Source organism: Tamandua tetradactyla, chromosome Y (assembly GCF_023851605.1).
Source record: "Tamandua tetradactyla isolate mTamTet1 chromosome Y, mTamTet1.pri, whole genome shotgun sequence".
NCBI lineage: Eukaryota > Metazoa > Chordata > Mammalia > Pilosa > Myrmecophagidae > Tamandua > Tamandua tetradactyla.
In genome coordinates this window covers 16,372,977-16,391,403 of record NC_135354.1, presented here as the reverse complement: position 1 = coordinate 16,391,403, position 18,427 = coordinate 16,372,977, and positions in this window count along the sequence as shown.

Here is an 18,427-nt window from a genome sequence, read left to right as displayed (position 1 = left end):
TTACCTGCTGAACGACGCTGTTGATGACGCACTTTCCTCTACTTCAACTCGGGTCCTGTGTGAGCCAGATTGCAGACTACCTTGGCATTACAGATAAATAATACAGAGAATTTTTCATTGATCATGAAGGTGTCCTGTGCTGTTAATCATTGTATAGCCTTGTCCTTATTAAGTTTTTGCCACATACATGTAGTTTTTAAATCGGAAAAAATTCAAATACGTCCGTAATACCATACGAATTTTCTGGGCAAATTGCTTTGCTGTTAGGATCCCCACTTCGAGGAGTTGGCAGAATGCGCAAATTTCTTTTTTGTAATAAATACTTTCTAGGAATCATAAAAAACCCTTTCCCACTCTAGAACTAAGATGATAGATAGTATGAACTAAACCTGTCACCAATAAAATGCTTTCATCAAATGGCCTAACTGAGATAGAATAATAAAAAGGAAATGATCAAGGACACAAATTGCGTTTAGTTGTGATTGTGTTATATTCACAGCTCAATATATGAACAGTTTAGCTGTCAATGATAATTTTCCAAATGGTAAAAACATTATAATTTAAACTTAGAGAAGCTTGAATTATTGTATTCCTGGAAAAATGCCTATTTATTACAATTAGGGGGGGAAAGTTAGTTCTTGTTGTTGATAAAATTCAGTAGAGAAAAGCCTGGGGACCACACAAACACCCCCACCCCCAACAGCAACAACAAAACTGTGCTTAATTGACATTCCTCTTTGTCTTTCAAAATTTGAAATCCTGATCAAGGTAGCTGATCCAAATCAAAATAAAGCCCAATCCTATAATATGGACAAACGCTTGTCCAGTAAAAGGAGTAAGTTAACCTACTTTTTATGTCTGTAAAAGTCATTTTTGATCCCTAGAACCATGAAGCTACTTTTGCTCTGGCTTTCTTTGCAGCAGCACAACTTTAGTCTAGCTTCCCAAACAAGAAGCTGCAAACTCTTGGACTTGTCTTTCCCTAGTTTGAAGCTCCCTTCAAGATCTAGGAGGTGTCTTTCTGAGGTTGCAGGCTTCAGCAACTGGCAAGGTGAGGTGTCCATGAAAGACCTCTGTGTGCTCACTGTCTGTTTTGGTTTGCTAAAACTGCTGGAATAAAATATATCAGGAATAGATCGGCTTTTACAAAGAGAATTTATTAAGTTAGAAACTTAACATTTCTAAAGCCATGAAAATGTCCAAATTAAGGTATCAACAAGAGTATGCCTTTATTCTAGAAAGGCTGATCACTGCCAGGGTTTCTCTATCATGTGGGAAAACACATGGCACTGTATGTTGGCTCTTTGCTGCTGGGTTTCTTTGCATTCTGTTCCTCGATCCAGGATACTCAACTTTTCTCCAGGGTGAAAATCTGAATTTCATCTCTTAGGATCTCCAAATGTCTGTGGCTGGATTTCATTTTTCTGCTCTCCATGTCAGGTCTCCAAGTGTCACCATACTTCAAGTCTTCAAAATGTTCCCCTCTTTCCTCAAAATGTTCCCCTCTTAAAGGACTGTAATAAGCTAATTAAGACCTGCCTTGAGTAGGTGGGGTCAGATCTTCATTTAAACAAAAGATCACACCTGCAATTGAGTTGGTCACATCTCCACAGAACCTAATCAAAAGATCCTACCCTACAATAGGTTGGCTCCTGAAAGATTGTGTTAGGATTAAAAGAATATGACTTTAACTCAGTGTTGATCTCACTGCCTTTCCTTCTATGTGGGGCATAACTTCCAGGGGTGTAAATCCTCCTGCAAAGTGCGACAAGACTCCCAGGATGAGCCAGGATCTGGCATCATGGATAGAGAAAGCCTTCTTAACCAAAAGGGAAAGAGAGAGAGACAGAAAATAATGTTTCAGTGGCTGAGAGATTTCAAGTAGGGTTAAGAGGTTAACCTGGCAGATATTCTTAAGCATTATATAGCTATCCCTTTCTAGTTTATGGTGTATTGGAGTGGCTAGAGGAAAGTACCTGAACTATTTTGTTCCAGTAGCCTAGCTTCTTGAAGATGAGTGTGTACAGATATAACGTTTACAACGTGACTGTGTGATTGTGAGAAACTTGTGTCTTATGTTCCTAATAACCAGGGTATAGACTGCTGAGTAAAAAATATGTATAAAAATAAAATGAATAATAGAGGGGGAAAGGTTAAAATAATTGATTAGATGGAGATACTAGTACTCAATGAAGGGTTGGGGTAAAGTGTATGGCATTTAGGAGTTTTTTTTTTTTTTTTCTTATTTCATTTTCTGGAGTGATGCAGATGTTCTAAAAAATTACCTTGGTGGAAAATACACAACTATATGATGATAGTGTGAGCCATTGAGTGTGTACCATGAATGGGAAGTGTATGCAGAAAGATTTTTCTCAATGAAAAAAATAAAAAAAAGAATATGACTTTTCTGTGGTACATAACATTTTCAAACCAGCCCATACCACCCTCTGGACCCCCCAAAAAGGCATGCTTCTTACATATAGAAAATACATTCATTCCATCACAATATCACAAAACCCTTAAACCATTTCAGTAAGATTCCTGATACAGTAACAACTCAGAAAGAATACAAAATCTCATCAAAGGCAGTTACAGGCATGGTCTGTCCTAAGGCAAATTCTCTGTCTGTGGACTTGGGAAACCAGAACCAAGTTGTCTGCTTCCAATGTACAAAGGAAGGATAGTGATAAGATAAACACTTTCAGTTCCATGGGAAGAAATTGGCGCTCCAAACAGTTCTGAAAACCTATGGGGCTCCTAGCTGTAGGTTTACTCCATTAGGTTTCACAGTCTGAATTATTTATGGTATGTCATTTCGTTCTTGGTGCTTGAGAAAATGGCAGTTCCAGTGGGGCTGCTTTTTCCAAACAGAAGGGTGAGGCTTTTAACATCCAAGCACTGGGGAGATCACCTTGTTCTTGGATCTACCCTCTTCAAGTTTTGGGCTACCACCAGGGCTCTCTGCCATCTCTGAAGGGTTCATGCCTAACTCCTTCAGAACAATGGGTTGGTCACCTCCCCCAAGTCTCCTCCAAGTTGCCAAGGAATACACTCCATCCTTTCTGAGGCCTGGGCACCCAAACTCTTCCTGAACATCAAGGTGGAGGGCCTTCTGTCTCCAGCCAACACAACAAGCCAACTCACCACCCTTCCTCTGTCAACATGGGACATGACTCCCAGGGCTGTGGACCTTCCCAGCAATGTGGGAAAGAAATCCTAGAATGAGCTGAGACTCAACATCAAAGGATTGAGAAAAACCCTAGAATGAGCTAAGACTCAGCATCAAAAGATTGAGAAAACCTTCTCGACCAAAAGGGGAAAGAGTGAAATGTGAGTAAGTGTCAATGGCTGAAGGATTTCAAACAGAGTTGAAAGGTTGTCCTGGAGGATGTATTCTTACACGTTAAGTAGATATCACCTTGATATTCAAGATGTAATGGAGAGGCTGGAGAGAACTGCCTGCAAATGTAGAGGTGTGTTCTAGTAGCCATGTTTCTCGATGATTGAATAATGAATAGCTTTCACAATGTGACTGTGTGATTGTGAAAACTTTGTGTCTGATGCTCCTTTTATCTATCTTGTTATCAGACAAGTAGAACATACAGAATAAAAATAAATAATAGGGGGAACAAATTTTAAAATAAATTTAGTTTGAAATACTAGTGATCAGTGAAAGTGAGAGGTAAGGGGTATGGTATGTGTAATTTTTTTTTTCTGTTTTCATTGTATTTCTTTTTCTGAATTGATGCAAATGTTCTAAGAAATGATGAATATGCAACTGTGTGATGATATTGTGAATTACTGATTATGTATGCAGAATGGAAAGATCATATGTTAATGTTTTTGTTTGTTGTTAAATTTTTTTAATTAATAAATGAATAAATTTAAAAAAAAAGTGAAAGGTCTGCTTTCTGCTTTGGGGGCAGACTCACCCTCTCTACTTATATGTGTGGATCTGCTCTCCTAGTCTGAGATTTCCTTGCTCCAGACCTTAGCTTCCATAGTTCTGCCTTTGAAGTTATTTTTTCTTCAATTTATTTCTGTCCCTTTTAGTCCAGAACTGGCAGTGGTCCCAATCATACAGATCCTGCAAGAAACTAGTCAGTGTTCTAAGCAGTATTTAGGGATCACAACCATCAAACAATAGAATTTTGCACAAATCCTTTCTTGATAACTGCATTTCCACTCCTGGCTTTTTTTCAAATAACAGACTGCTTCCATGTTTGATTAAGTCTCCATGAGGAGCAATATTCTGTGAGGTCTCATTTGCCAAAAACTCAGAATTTTCCAAACTATCAGTTTCTGCTTTCTTTGAACTCAGGAGTTCAGTTCTCAGCTTTTCCCTTTCCTGTCACATTTTACTATAAGCTACAAGAAGCAGCCAGGTGGCATTTTCCATGTTTAGTTTAGAAATTTCTTCAGTAGCTGTTTGAGCCCATTGCCTTGAAATTCTACTTTCCATTCAATACCAGGGCTCAATTTTGCAAAATTTTCTGTCATTTTAAAGCAAGGATCATCTTTCTTACTTTGTAATGATACATTCATCATTTCTGTCTAAAATCTTATTGGAAGACCCTTTAGCATCCATATTTCTATCAACAGTCACTTCAGAGCAATCCAGGCCTTTCCTATTCACCTCATCACAATTCTTCCAAAATCTTCCTCTTACCCAATAAAAAAAGTCATTCCAACATGTCTGGTATTGGCAAACGGTAGCACCCCATTCCCTGGTACCAAAATCTGTTTTAGTTTGCTAATGCTGCTAGAATGCAATAAACTAGAAATGAATTGGCTTTTACAAAGAGAATTTATTAAGTTACAAATTTACTGTTGTAAGGCCAAGAAAATGTCCAAATTAAGGCATTAAGAGTATAATTTCACTCTAGAAAGGCCAGTCACTTCCAGGGTTCCTCTGTCACATGAGAAAGCACATGATGAAGTAGGCACATGATGAAGTCTGCTGGCCCTTTGCTCCAGGGTTTCATTACTTTCAGCTCCTGATTCCAGTGGCCTCCTCGATGAAATTCTCTGGGCACTCATTTAGCATCTCTGGGGCACAATCTGGATTTTAACTCTTAGCTTAGTGTCTCTGAACAGCTGTGGGTTGATTTCATTTCTCTAACTCCATGTCAGTTTGAAACTTCTCCATACATCTGTGTTTGAGCTTTCTCCAAAGTGTAGTCCTCTTAAAGGACTACAGTAAATTAATTATGATCTACTTTGAATGGGTGGAGTCACATCTCCATCTAATAAAAATGTTACACCTGTAAGTGGACGGTTCATATCTCCACAGAAACAATATAATCAAAACATCCCACCCTACAATAGTCCTGCCCCATGAGATTAGATTAAGGTTAAAAAAACATTGCATTTATGGGGTGCATAATAGTTTTAAGCCAGCACACTAACCAATCACAAAGATGCCAAATCCCCCCAGGTAACCACCTTCCTATATGTGAACTCCTCTATTTGTGTCACATTCAATTGCCCTTGTTTTTTTAAGAGCAAAGAAAGAAAAAAGCAATAATTTTCAAAGCATACTTCAATAAGTAGCTACAGAACAGATCCCAGAGTTTTACAATTCCATTATCTTGATTTTTCTTTTAGCTGATACAAATCACCAGAGGGTAGAAGGAATATTAATATAGTGATTCAGCGTTCATACTCATTTGTTAAACCTATTTTTTCTGTTATATCTCCTACACCTCCTTTAATCCTTCTCACAATCTGTAGGGATCTTTGAGCAATGCCCATTCTGATCGGTTGGGTAATGGCTGTTCTGATCAGTTGCCTTTTATTCTAGACTTTGGTTTAGTTACCTTCAGTTTAAGTTAGGTTTTGATTTTGTCATCAGACCTTCCCTTTGATTTCACTTAATTTCTCCTTGAAGCTCTCTAATTTTAAGTCTCTCTTGGAGACATAGGTCTTGGGAGACCATTATGTCCACCAAGCCTACTCCTAATCTTGGTCACATGGTGCAGTTTTGTCAGTCATCTTGCAGCAACATAACAAGACTCCTTTCTACCCATCATGCTGCTTGTGTTCAGTTCCAGTCACCTTCTTAGAACTTCCCCTCATAGGACGCTGCTCTTAAGGTCAGAGCAGTGTCTGAGTGACTGAAACAAAGGCCTGGGGCCTGAGAAACTTTTTTTTTGATAACAGAATAATGTAGTCTTCTTATTCTAAATCTTCCTCTCCTCCTCTTGTATATCTGGAACTACTCTAATATTTCCTCACGTTATGCACCTGTGACTTTCATGGGTGGATCTGACAAAGGACACTTGCCTTTGTAGTGGCCTTTTGAGAAACTTTATTGGATCAAAATCATGCATAACAGAAGTGATTTTAAAAAGGGAGTGGGAGTCCCCTTTGGGGAATTATGAGAATGGGGGAAAAGTCAACTTTCCCAAGTTGAATTCTTGATATTCTCACAAGCAACCTGGACAATCAAAGCTACACACTGAGCCCCCAGTCTTGGGGTTTGTTCATATGAAACTTAACCCCACAAAGGATAGGTCAAGCCTACTTTAAATTAGTCCTAAGAGTCACCCCCAAGAGAGCCTCTTTTGTTGCTCAGATGTGTCCTCTCTCTCCAGCCAATACAACAAGCAAACTCACCACCCTCCCCCTGTCTACATGGAACATGACTCCCAGGGGTATAGAACTTCCTGGAAACATGGGACAGAAATCCTGGAAGACTCAGCATCAAAGTATTGAGAAAAACCCTACAATGAGCTGAAACTCAGCATCAAGGGATTAAGAAAAGCTTCTTGACCAAAAGGGGGAAGAGTGAAATGAGACAAATGAAGTGTCAGTGGCTAAGAAATTCAAACAGAGTTGAGAGGTTCTCCTGGAGGTTATTCTTACACATTAAATAGATATCACCCTGTTAGTAAAAATGTAGTGGAGAAGCTGGAGGGAACTGCCTGAAAATGTAGGGCTGTGTTCCAGTAGCCGTGTTTCTTGAAGATGATTGTATAATGATAGAGCTTTTACAATGTGACTGTGTGATTGTGAAAACCTTGTGTCTGATGCTCCTTTTATCTACCTCATCAACAGATGAATAAAATATATGGAATAAAAATAAATAATGGGGGAACAAATGTTCAAATAAATTTAGAGTGAAATGCTGGTGATCAGTAAGGGGAAATGGTGGGGGTATGGCATATATGAATTCTTTTCTGTTTTGTTTTTGTTTCTTTTTCTGAACAGATGCAAATGTTCCAAGAGGTGATCATGATGATGAATGTGCAACCATGTGATGACACTGTGAATTGCTGCCTATATATGTAGAAAGAATGATCAAAAGTTACAAATGTTTGGCGGGCCGCGGTGGCTCAGCGGGCAAAGTGCTTGCCTGCTATGCCGGAGGACCTTGGTTCGATTCCCGGCCCCAGCCCATGTAACGAAAACGGAGAAACAAAATACAATAAAACAAGAAAATGTTTAAAAGATGTTTCCCTTTCTTCCTCTCTTCCTTCCTTCTATCCTTCCTTCCTTCTCTCTGTCTTTCCTTTAAAAAAAAAAAAAAAAAAAAAATGTTACAAATGTTTGCATTTTTTTGGTGTTTTTTGGTATTTAAGAAAAATTTTGTAATTGATAATGAAAAAAAACCAGCAACAACATAAAAAATGGAGTGGGAGTTGGGTCCAAAATTGATATTTGGATGTAGAGGACAATCTGCCTCCACAATAGCTTCGCTTAAAGGTTCATTACAAAAAGAAAATGAAAGCAGAACAAAAGTTAAAGAACTCTGAACAAAACCTATAGCTCTACCATCTTTCTACACCCAGCCCTTCCCCTATAGCTGCCCTAGAGGGGAAATAATCTAGTCCAGACTCCTTTGATGGTTAAGCCTGCTAAACATCCTACTGCCCTGAAAGCAGATTTTAAACTGTGCTAGTTTGAAGCTGTTATGTACTATATAAATGGCCATGTTCTCTCTCTTTTTTTAAGTTTTTAATTGTATAATATAATATGTATACAAAGCAAAGAAAGAAAAAACCAGTAGTTTTCAAAGCAGTCTTCAACAAGTAGTTATAGGTCAGATCCCAGAATTTGTTATGGATTACCATAGATCCTCTCAGATTATTCCTTCTAGCTTCTCCAGAACATTGGAGGCTGGAAGAAATGAATGTTTTTTTTATCCTCACAATCAACCATTTTTTTCTTTTTTGTGAGAGAAAAATAACATATATATGTTATTAAAAAAAGCAATAAATTTCAAAGTGCAGAATAGGTTTCAGAGTTTGGAATGGGCTACAATTCTACAATTTTAGGTTTTTCCTTCTAGCTGCTCTAAACATACTAGAAACTATAATAAATAGCAATATAATGATTCAGCAATCATACTATTTGTTAAATCCTACCATCTCTCTATAACTCCACCATCACCTTTGATCTTTTCCCACACTTTAGTGCTGTTTGGGATATGGCCATTCTAACTTTTTCATGTTGGAAGGGGTTGTCAATAATATGGAGTAGGAAGATGGAACTAGCTGATGTTCTGGAGAGGCTAGGCCCTCTAGGTTATAGTTGATCCAGGGACCCAACTGGAAGTTGTAAGTTTCTGGAAAATTACCCTAGTGCATGGAATCTTTGTAGAATCTTATATAATGCCCTATGTGTTCTTTAGGATTGGCTGGAATGGTTTTGGTTGGGGTTTGGCAAGTTCAGATAGGTAGCAATATCTAACTGAAGCCTGTGTAACAGGGATCTCCAGAGTAGTCTCTTGACTCTATTTGAACTCTCTCAGCCACTGATACTTTATTAGTTTCACTTCTTATCCCCCTTTTAGTCAGGATGGCATTGTTGATCGCATAGTGCCAGGGCCAGACTCATCCCTGGGAGTCAACTCCTATGCCACCAGGGAGACTTTCACCCCTGGATGTCATGTTCCCATGTAGCAGGGAGGGCAATGATTTCACTTGCAGAATTCGGTTTGGAGAGAGAGGGGCCACATCTGAGCAATGAAAGAGGTCTTCCAGAAGTAACTATTAGGCATACCTGTAGGTAGGCTAAGCTTCTCTGCTACATACTAAGCTTCACAAGAGCAAGCCCCAAAATCAAGACTTGGTCTATTGATTTGGGTATCCCTAATGTTTGATACAGTATCAGGGGTTTCCCTGGTGGTAAAGTTTAATAGTTCCATAATTTTTGTCATATCTCTCAAGGGACTTTGCCAATACTTTTTGATTTTCTGCTTAGTATATTTTAGGTTGTATGTAGGCATTACTTTAAGCTATAGAAGATTAAGGGTTCTCATTTTATTCTGGGCTCCCTGTGTTTTTTTTTTTTTTTTTTTTTTTAATGAGCTATCCAGATAGGTTGAACTAGGTATGTGCTACAGAAAATTTAGGTTCTGGAAGAATAACCTTTCTTCCTTTAGTCTCAAAGAGTACATAAGGTTGTAAAATATAGATGTCTTTCTTATTCCTGTATTCTGAATTATCTTAATCTCTACATGATCAGCTTTGTTCTTATCTCTAAATATCAGGTTAAGCATATATAAAAGAGTCTCTCAAAATCTGGAAATAATAATTACCACTCTGCTATAAGAGCTTACAATCTAAGCCCCTGTTTTCTTATAAGCATTTTCTAAAGGAGACCATACAATAATTGTTCTTTCATTTCTGCTTTATTTTGCCTCACCAAATATCCCACATATTCATCCACAATGTTGTTTGCCTCACAACTTTGTTCCTTTTTATAGCAGCACAATATTTGATTATATATATATATCCCCTCATTTGCCAATCTATTTCTCAATCAGCACATCCTTCAGCCACCTGCATTCAGTAGCCATTATGTATAATGCCCAAAATCCACAGCCCATCCAACTCAATTTTAGATAATTTCATTGTTGCCAAGAGAAGGATAAGCAATAAACACACTTTCACCAAATAGGAAACCTAACTCTCCCCTTAACTCTTGTCTCTTCTCCCATTGTTTATCCTGCTGTTACTGGGTTCTGATGATGTTTTCCTGTTAAACTCAGCCTATAGCATGCAATACAGTGCCCCCCATACCGTGAACTTAAACAGTCTCTGTACGGGAATCATACTTTTGAAGTAGATCATGCAAGAATTCAGTTATATTTGTAATCAGTGGGACACATAGGTATATTCAACCCCTTTTGATCATGTTCACCTTCAATATGGTAATACTACTTACAGACATACTAGTGAACCACCTTCATTTCTATCTATTCCATTATATTTTAGTTCAACTTCATTGGCTAGCAGCTGAACCATCTCTAGCTTCTATGTATCTCTAAGTCCCTTATCTTCTGTATTATAAGCCTCCAATTTTACTTTTGCCATGGTCATAAAAGTGGAGTCATACAGTATCTATTCTTTTATGTCTGGAGTATTTCACTCATCATTTTGTCTTCAAGCCTCATCCATTTGGTCATGTGCCCTAATATTCCATCATTTGTATATACTACATTTGGTATATAATCCACTCATCTTTTGATGCACACTTGAATTGTTTCCATCTTTTGGCATAATGGTGAATAAAGCTGCTAAGAACACTAGTGTGCGAATGTCTGTTTGTGTCATTGTTTTCAACTCTTCTGATTATATACCAAGTAGTGCTATTGCCAGGTCATAGGGCAACTCAATATTTAGTTTATTAAGAAATTATCAAAGTATTTTCCATAGTGGCTGCACCATTATACATTCCCACCAGCAGAACACAAATGTCCTCTCCATCTCCATCCTCTCCAACATTCGTAGTTTACTTTTTGTGTAATAGCAGCCATTCTCATAAGTATGAGGTGGTATCTCATTGTAGTATTTATTTGCATTTTCCTTATATCTAATGAAAATGAACATCTCTTCATGTGCTTTCGAGCCATCTGTAGTTGTTATTCAGAAAAATGCCTATTCATATTATTAGCCCATTTATTAATTGGGTTGTTTGTTCTTTTCTGGTTGAGTTGTATGATTTCTTTTTGTATACGGGATATGAAACCTTTGTCTGATGTGTGATTTCCAAATATTTTCTTCCATTGAGTTGGCTGGCTGTTCACCTCTATTACAGGTGCAGAAGCATTTGATGTTGAGGAGTTCCCAATGGCTTTTAGAGAGAGACTTTTAATAAGTTGCAAGTTAACAGTTTTTAGGCTGTGGAAATGTCTCAATTAAAGCAAGTCTATACATATGTCCAATCTAAGGCATTCAGGGAAAAGATACCTTGATTCAAGAAGGCCGATAAAGTTCATGGTTTGTTTCTCAAGTGAAAAGAAACATGGTGAGAGTTTCTCTCTCTTGACTGGAAGGGTGTATGGTGAGCATGGCACCATCTTCCAGTTTCCTCTCCAGCTCCCCAGGAGGCATTTCCCTCCTTCGTCTCCAAAGGTTGCTGGCTGGTGGACTCTGCATCATGGTTCTGTGGTATTCTCTGTTGGGCTTTCTCATGGCTCTATCTGTCTTCTCTACTCTCTCTGAATCTCTCCTTTATAGGATTCCAGTAAAGTAGTCAAAACCCACCTAGAAAGGGTGGAGACAATTCTCTATGTAATCCAGTTAAATAACCACTCTTGACTGACTCATATCTCCAAGGAGACGATCTAATTAAAGTTTCAAACATATAGTACTGAATAAAGATTAGAAAAAATTGCTGCCTTTACAAAGTGGAATTAAGATTAAAACATCACTTTTCAAAGGTACATACATCCTTTCAAACCAGCACATTCCCATTCATTTGTTTTTTCATTTGTTGCCTGTGCTTTGGGTGTAAAGTTTAGGAGGCTACCTCCTTCTACTAGGTCTTGAAGATGTTTCCCTACATTTTCTTCTAGAAACTTTTTGTAGTAGTTCTTCTATTTATGTGTAAAATGCCATGTTCTTAATCCATTCCTGTAGGGGCAGAGCTAGTGGTGAATGGAACCTGTTGATTAGGTTTGTTTACATGGCGATGTGATCCAGCCCTTCAGGGTGGGTCCTTTACTGGAGTCCTATAATAGAGCTAATAGAAAGAGAGAAACTTAGAAAGAAAATTTCCTGAGAGAAACTAAGAGAGAAAAACCCAGGGACATTTTGGATGAAAACAGCAACAGATGTTACCATGTGCCTTTGCATGTAACAGAGGAAACCCTTATCCCAACAGTTTTTTTCTCCAAGGAAATATCTTTCTTGATTTCTTAATTTTGACATTTTTGTGACCTTAGAAATGTAAATTTGTAACCTAATAATTCTTTTTTTGTAAAAAAATTCTGATATATTGCACTCTGACACTTTAAGCAAACTAAAATATAAACTTTGGATCTGAATAGAATTAAGAGATATAATTAAAAGTTCCCAGAAACAAGACCAGCAAATATTCATAGAAGAATTTAGAATTTTTTTAGGTACATATGATCAGAGCTACCTGACTATAACATCATGCATAGATGTTACTGGATAAGGCAGATCGATATCTTTGCCTGATAAGCTCAATAACCAATTCTTGAGACCTTGGGCTTTCAAAGAGAGAAAAAAATTATTGTAAGGAATATGGTAGGACAGCACATGGCCTATCAATTAAAAATTTGTCTAGCCAAACTGCAGTAATTATGATAATTTTATTACAGAAAAAAAATGGGCAGGATTTAGGGTAATCCTGTGGCCCCAGATGATTGATTAGCGGTGATCTGATTACTGAGCCTGCACAGATTGCATACATGCTTAGTGACAGAACATAGTAAGAAAATGGTGCATTTAATATGATAATGGGAGTGATTTTTAATATTATAATGAGGTGTAGGTGACTTACTATGTAAATCTAAACTGCTGTAGAAGCCAGGCAGGCTCATTTTGGTTAGACCAAATCTCAGTTATCAAAATAACTTTGATCTTGGGGTGGGTTGGTTCTGGTCTGACCCAAGACCCTTCATTAATAAGCATTAGGGTATGCCTTTAGTGATGACAAGACTCTAAAATTGAAAAATGGGTAATTGGGTACAAGTGAAGGTTACTCGCAAGGTTTTTGTAATCACAGGGTAGAAGAGACAGGCTATGCAATCATTATCAGAGATCAAGGCAGCTGGATTACAATTTAGAGATTTTGGGTATTTCTGTCTGTCTACTCCAATATACCAGAAAGCAAAAAGGAATATCTGTATAATGAGTCAGTAATCAAAGTCATCCTTTAAATCCTGACTTCTTATTTACATGTGTGTTGGCCATGTAACCTAAAACCTAAGAAACAACAAATAATTATGATTACTGAATTATTATGTAGATTTTTTTCATCCTTTACTATAGAAAAGGCAGAATTCCTGAAATTACTGAAACTCAAGCTTGTTACATTCTTATTTACCGTTGCTGTTGTAATGGTGATTCGAGCCTAGTCTCAGCCCTGTGCATATCTACTGTTGTAATGGTTATTATAGCTTACCTTCAGCTTTGTGTACAGTTACTTTTATTCTAGGCCCAATTCAACCTTTTATGTACTTACTATTGTATTGGTAACATCTCTACCTACTGTTGTTTTGTACTGTTAGCATTTTAAATGTAACTTTGAAACTAAAAATAAGTTGTATATTTATGTTTTAGTCTCATGTAGAGGTTGGCTGGTTTGAATCTGTTATGTATCCCAGAAAAGACCATGTTCTTTTAATCCATTTCGGTGGAAGCAGATCTATTGTGGGTAGGACATTTTGGTTGGATTATTAAATGAAAATGTGTCCCAGCTCATTTAAAATGGATTTTAATCCCTTTCTGGAATCTTTTTTGGGAGAGTGCCTGGTCGCAGAATCTAACCTGGGTCTCCCAGATGGAAGGCGAACATTCTAACGCTGAACCACCCATGCACACCAGAATCCTTTTTAAGAGGATTAAGCTGCCTTTTAAAAGATAGCTGAAATTCAAAGAGTTCACAGAAATTAACAGATGAAATCCAGAGTGTGCCCCAAAGAAGGTAAGAAAGAATTGCCTAGAGACATTTAGAGACAGCCGTTGAAACAAGAACCTGGAGAAAAAACAGCTGATGTCACCATATGCCTTCCCATGTGACAAAGGATCCCTAGATGCCAGCAACCTGTCTTCAGAACCCAAGTATCTTTTTGATGCCTTAATTTGGACATTTTCATGGCCTTAGAACTGTAAATTTGTAACTTAATGAAACTTCATTGAAAAAGCCAACCCATTTTGGTATATTGCATTCCAGCTTCATTAGCAAACCAACACAGAAGTAATAGGCATAACTTCTAGGCCTAAATAGATAGCAGTTAAGCTATATATAAATCATTATTGTTTGTTTTCTCTCATCTATCTCCCTGGACTTGGTGGTACCATGTACTGTTTACTTTAGCACACATAAATCCTAAAGGATGTAGTGAGTAACAGTCAAGAGACAGATGAATTTCTCTAGATTCCTGCTGTATATTATCCAACTTAATTTTTCCTCCAAACTGTATAAAAGCCATGTGAAAAATCACTAAAGGGAGGAAGATTTGGGAAATTTTCCTGCCCTCCTACAGGTGTAAATAAATGCTCTTTTCCTCCACAGCCCCTTCACTGCATCTGTACAATAAGGAACACAAAGAAATGAACCTAGATTGGGGAGGGAGATCATTTTCACACAGTCTGAATAACATGCTGCTCAGTGGATTCCTGGACCCTCAAGATAAAACATTCATGAGTTTTGGCTTTGCAGCTACCAGAGTAACTATTCTCTGAGAGCTTTAAAATACAATTCCTTGCCACAGGCATGCAAGATTCCAATGGTGGGTGGCTGCAGAGGAAAATAGGTCTGGTGTGTGAGTATGGATGAATGTAGGTATGTATGGGCACTATTTGGGTGTACAGTGGTACATTAATTCTTGCCAGAATTGTAAAAAGATACAGCACTTGGAAATATGTTTGAGCTAGCCAAAGGAAATGTCAGTGAAATATATTTGTTGCCTAGTCTTTGGATATATATATATTTTTTTTTTTTTGATTTTTAGTTCTAGGTTTCTTTCTTGTCTTGTTTCAAAAGTTGTTTTGAAGAAAATTAAAAAGGGAAACAACAGGAGTGATCTATCTAAGAAAAACATGAAGGGTGATCCTTCAAATTGCATTATTAGTCATTGGAAGAAATTCAGGTAAAAGGCACTGACAAAAGAAAAGCATGAAATGTTACGTGAAATAATTTGACCTTAGTAAGAATTGGAAGATGGACAAAAGAGGCCAAGTAAAGGAAACAGAATATAATACTATTTTGCAGCTAGATGTAGAACAATTCATAGGAAATTTCCTCATATGGTGGCTAATTTACCCCTATAATAAGCTGATGGGTTTACTTTATTTTTCCATTGGTGTGACATGTACTTACAGGTTGTCACAGTCAGGTTCATGTGTCAGTTTGGCCGGGTGTTGGTACCTGTTTGTCTGGTTGGGCAAGTGCTAGCCTGTCTGTTGTGATGAGGAGATTTCATAGAATTAAATCATGATCATGTCAGCTCTATCCATAGCTAATTTCATTTGTGATCAACCAAAGGGGAGTGTCTTCTGCAATAACTGATGCTTAATGTTATCTCTGGAAGCCTTTTAAGGAGGATTCAGAAGAAACAGGTCCTTTCTATTTTGGCTAGTGAGCCTCTCCTGTAGAGTTCATCCAGACCCTCCATTGGAATAGTTGGCTTCATAGCCTGCCCTGTGGATTTTGGTCTCTGTGTTCCCACAGTCACTTGAGACACTTTTATAAATTTTATATTTGTGAGTGTTCCCTGTTGATTCTGTTTCTCTAGAGAACCCTAACATCTTGGTACCAGGAGTGGTTCTTAAGAAACAGAATCTTATAAATGGGTTTCTATAAGTGTTTTACTACTCTGACTGGACACAAAGGTGATAGTGACTCTGATTCCCATAATCAGAATGACACTCCCAATCCATGGAGTGAGTTGGCAAAAGAGGTAGTCAAAATATCACCATTTGATTTTCCTAATGCTTTGCTTGTATGAAGCCAGGCTCTGGGTGATAATTTTTTTGACACCTTTACTGAGTTTTGTTAGAAATAAAAGGTATAGAGATGTTGGCTGCTTGTTTTTAGACACACTGGCTACATTAAGGAGTGAAAGGGATGGGTTTAAGGTTTCAAACGAGAAGCTTAAGTGATGTCTGACAGATGTAGACATTTCTATGAGTGCCCTGAAGGAAAATCTTATTTCTTGTAGCCATAGACTTGAGATCTCTGAAAACCAGACTCAGAACCTTATTGTTAGAGTAGCAAATTTACAACATAAACTGAATTCTTAATCTTGCATGGCATCTGCCATTAAGGTGAGGGCATTGATTGGAAAGGAGTGAGACCCTGAAAAATGGGATGGTGACATATGGATTGATAATGATATTGGGGTGAGGTTGAAACCCTAGATCACACTGAGTCTTCTCTAAGATAACCCTGTAGTAGTTTGCCCAGAGTACATAACCACCTGAACTTCAGCCTACCTTGAGCAGTTAGCCAGCCAACCTCCTCCTAAAGGAATTAGCCCTAGAGAGATTAATCCTGTTTCACCAGATGAAACTGCAAATGGAGGCCCTGAAGCAAATGGCTTGGAAGATATTTCTGATTCCTTTCATGACCCACCCACATCACCCCTCGTTTCTTCCAGACCTATAGCTAGACTAAAATCCCAACAGGCCCCTAAAGGTGAGGTACACAGTATCACACATGAGGAGGTACCTTATACTCCAAAAGAACCGTGTGAGTTTTCCAATTCATATAGACAGATATCAGGGGAATATATGTGGCAATGGATTTTAAGGGTATGGGATAATGGTGGAAGGAATATAAGACTGGATCAGGCTGAATTTATTGATATGGTCCCACTAAGCAGAGATTTTGCATTCAATGTTATAGCTTGAGGGGTTAGAAAAGGTATTAAACAGTTTATTTGGATGGTTGGTTGAAACATAGATCAAAAGGTAGCCAACATTACCTGAGGTTGAAATGCCAGAACTACCCTGGTATTGTGGAGGGCCAGAAGCAATCAATCAGTCCCAAGCAGAAGCAATCAATCAGGCCCAAGCAGGGAAAGTCCCCACAATATTGGAGCAGAATGTCCCCAAGAGTTAAACAATAACCAATGTTAGGAAACTGAGAGAACAGGATGTGTTTTAGCAACAGCTAATGGCATTTTTCTGCTTCTATGATACACTTGCTTGCTAGCAACTGCAAAACCACAAAATGATTTTAACCTTTATAAGCACATCTTGAAAACCTCTAGGGGCTGCTCTCTAAATCTCCCTTCTTGGAGGTTTCTGAGGCAGTCACCAGCTGGCTAATAAAGACTCCAAATTGGCTTGCAGCTTTGAATTATGTGGTCTCTCTATTGGTGTGCCCACAACATTTGGAGGCCCCAGGAAGATCATCCCTAATGGGACATCTGGTGATCACCCCTAGAACTGAGGTCCGGCTTATGGGAAGGCCTCAGAAGATGTTCCTCTGCCCCAGTCAAGGAGCAGAGACCAGGCCAGTTCTACAGGACCCTCCAAAATTATACAAAATCAGGTGGAGACATCTGTTTCTGTAAACCTCATCAGTGAGTATGGATCTGTTATTCGATCCAGTGAGGACCTCTGGAAGAATAGGATGCAGCATTACTTCCAAGGTCAGGCCCTAGAACAAGACATTTCCCGGGGCTTCTGGTTAGGAATCAATTAAGGGTAAGCCTTTTGTGTGTCTTGGTTTAGTCTGTCCCTCCTTTCATCTGTTGGTCTCATCACATTCTGTGTCATTCTTGTCACAATTGCCATGGGTCAGTCAAGCTTATCTGTCTGTACTCCCCTTCAATGTTTTTTGAAAAATTTCCAGGTATTTCAGCAGAAGGCCAGAGACTATGGATCCCCTGTCTATGCCCTCAACTTGAAAAAATTCTGCTCATGGGAGTGGCCAACTTTTGATTCTGGGTGACCTCCTGAGGGAAACACAGATCCACCTGTGGTTTATAAAGTCCAAAGTACAATTTTGGTAATCCAGGCCACCCTGACCAAATCCCCTATATACTAATTTGGATTGAAATTTTAAAGGAAAGGCCCAAGTGGTTACGGTCTTGCCTGGAGTCCCAAAAAAGAAAAACACCCCAGAGCCAAACTGGCCCTCTTAATAAAAACCTCTCAAAAAGAAAGAACTAATGGGATCCCAGTACTGACAGGACCATTGGAGGATCTGTTCTTGATAGACCCTCCCCATACCCAACAGCCCCTCTGCCCCCTCTAAGACCAGAGGGGAGAAACGGCCAAGAGATGGCAACCACCCCCTCTAATAGCTGGGAGATGACTTTCAGCCCCCCAACACCAGAAGTGGCTCTGCTTACCACACTTCTTCTGGTTCACAACCACTGGATTCTTCTGGAGATCCAATTTTACCCTTGAGGTATGTTGGCCCTGCCTTTGGGGAATGACTACCCACCTTTCATGTTCTATGTCCCCTTTACCTCTAGCGATCTATATAATTG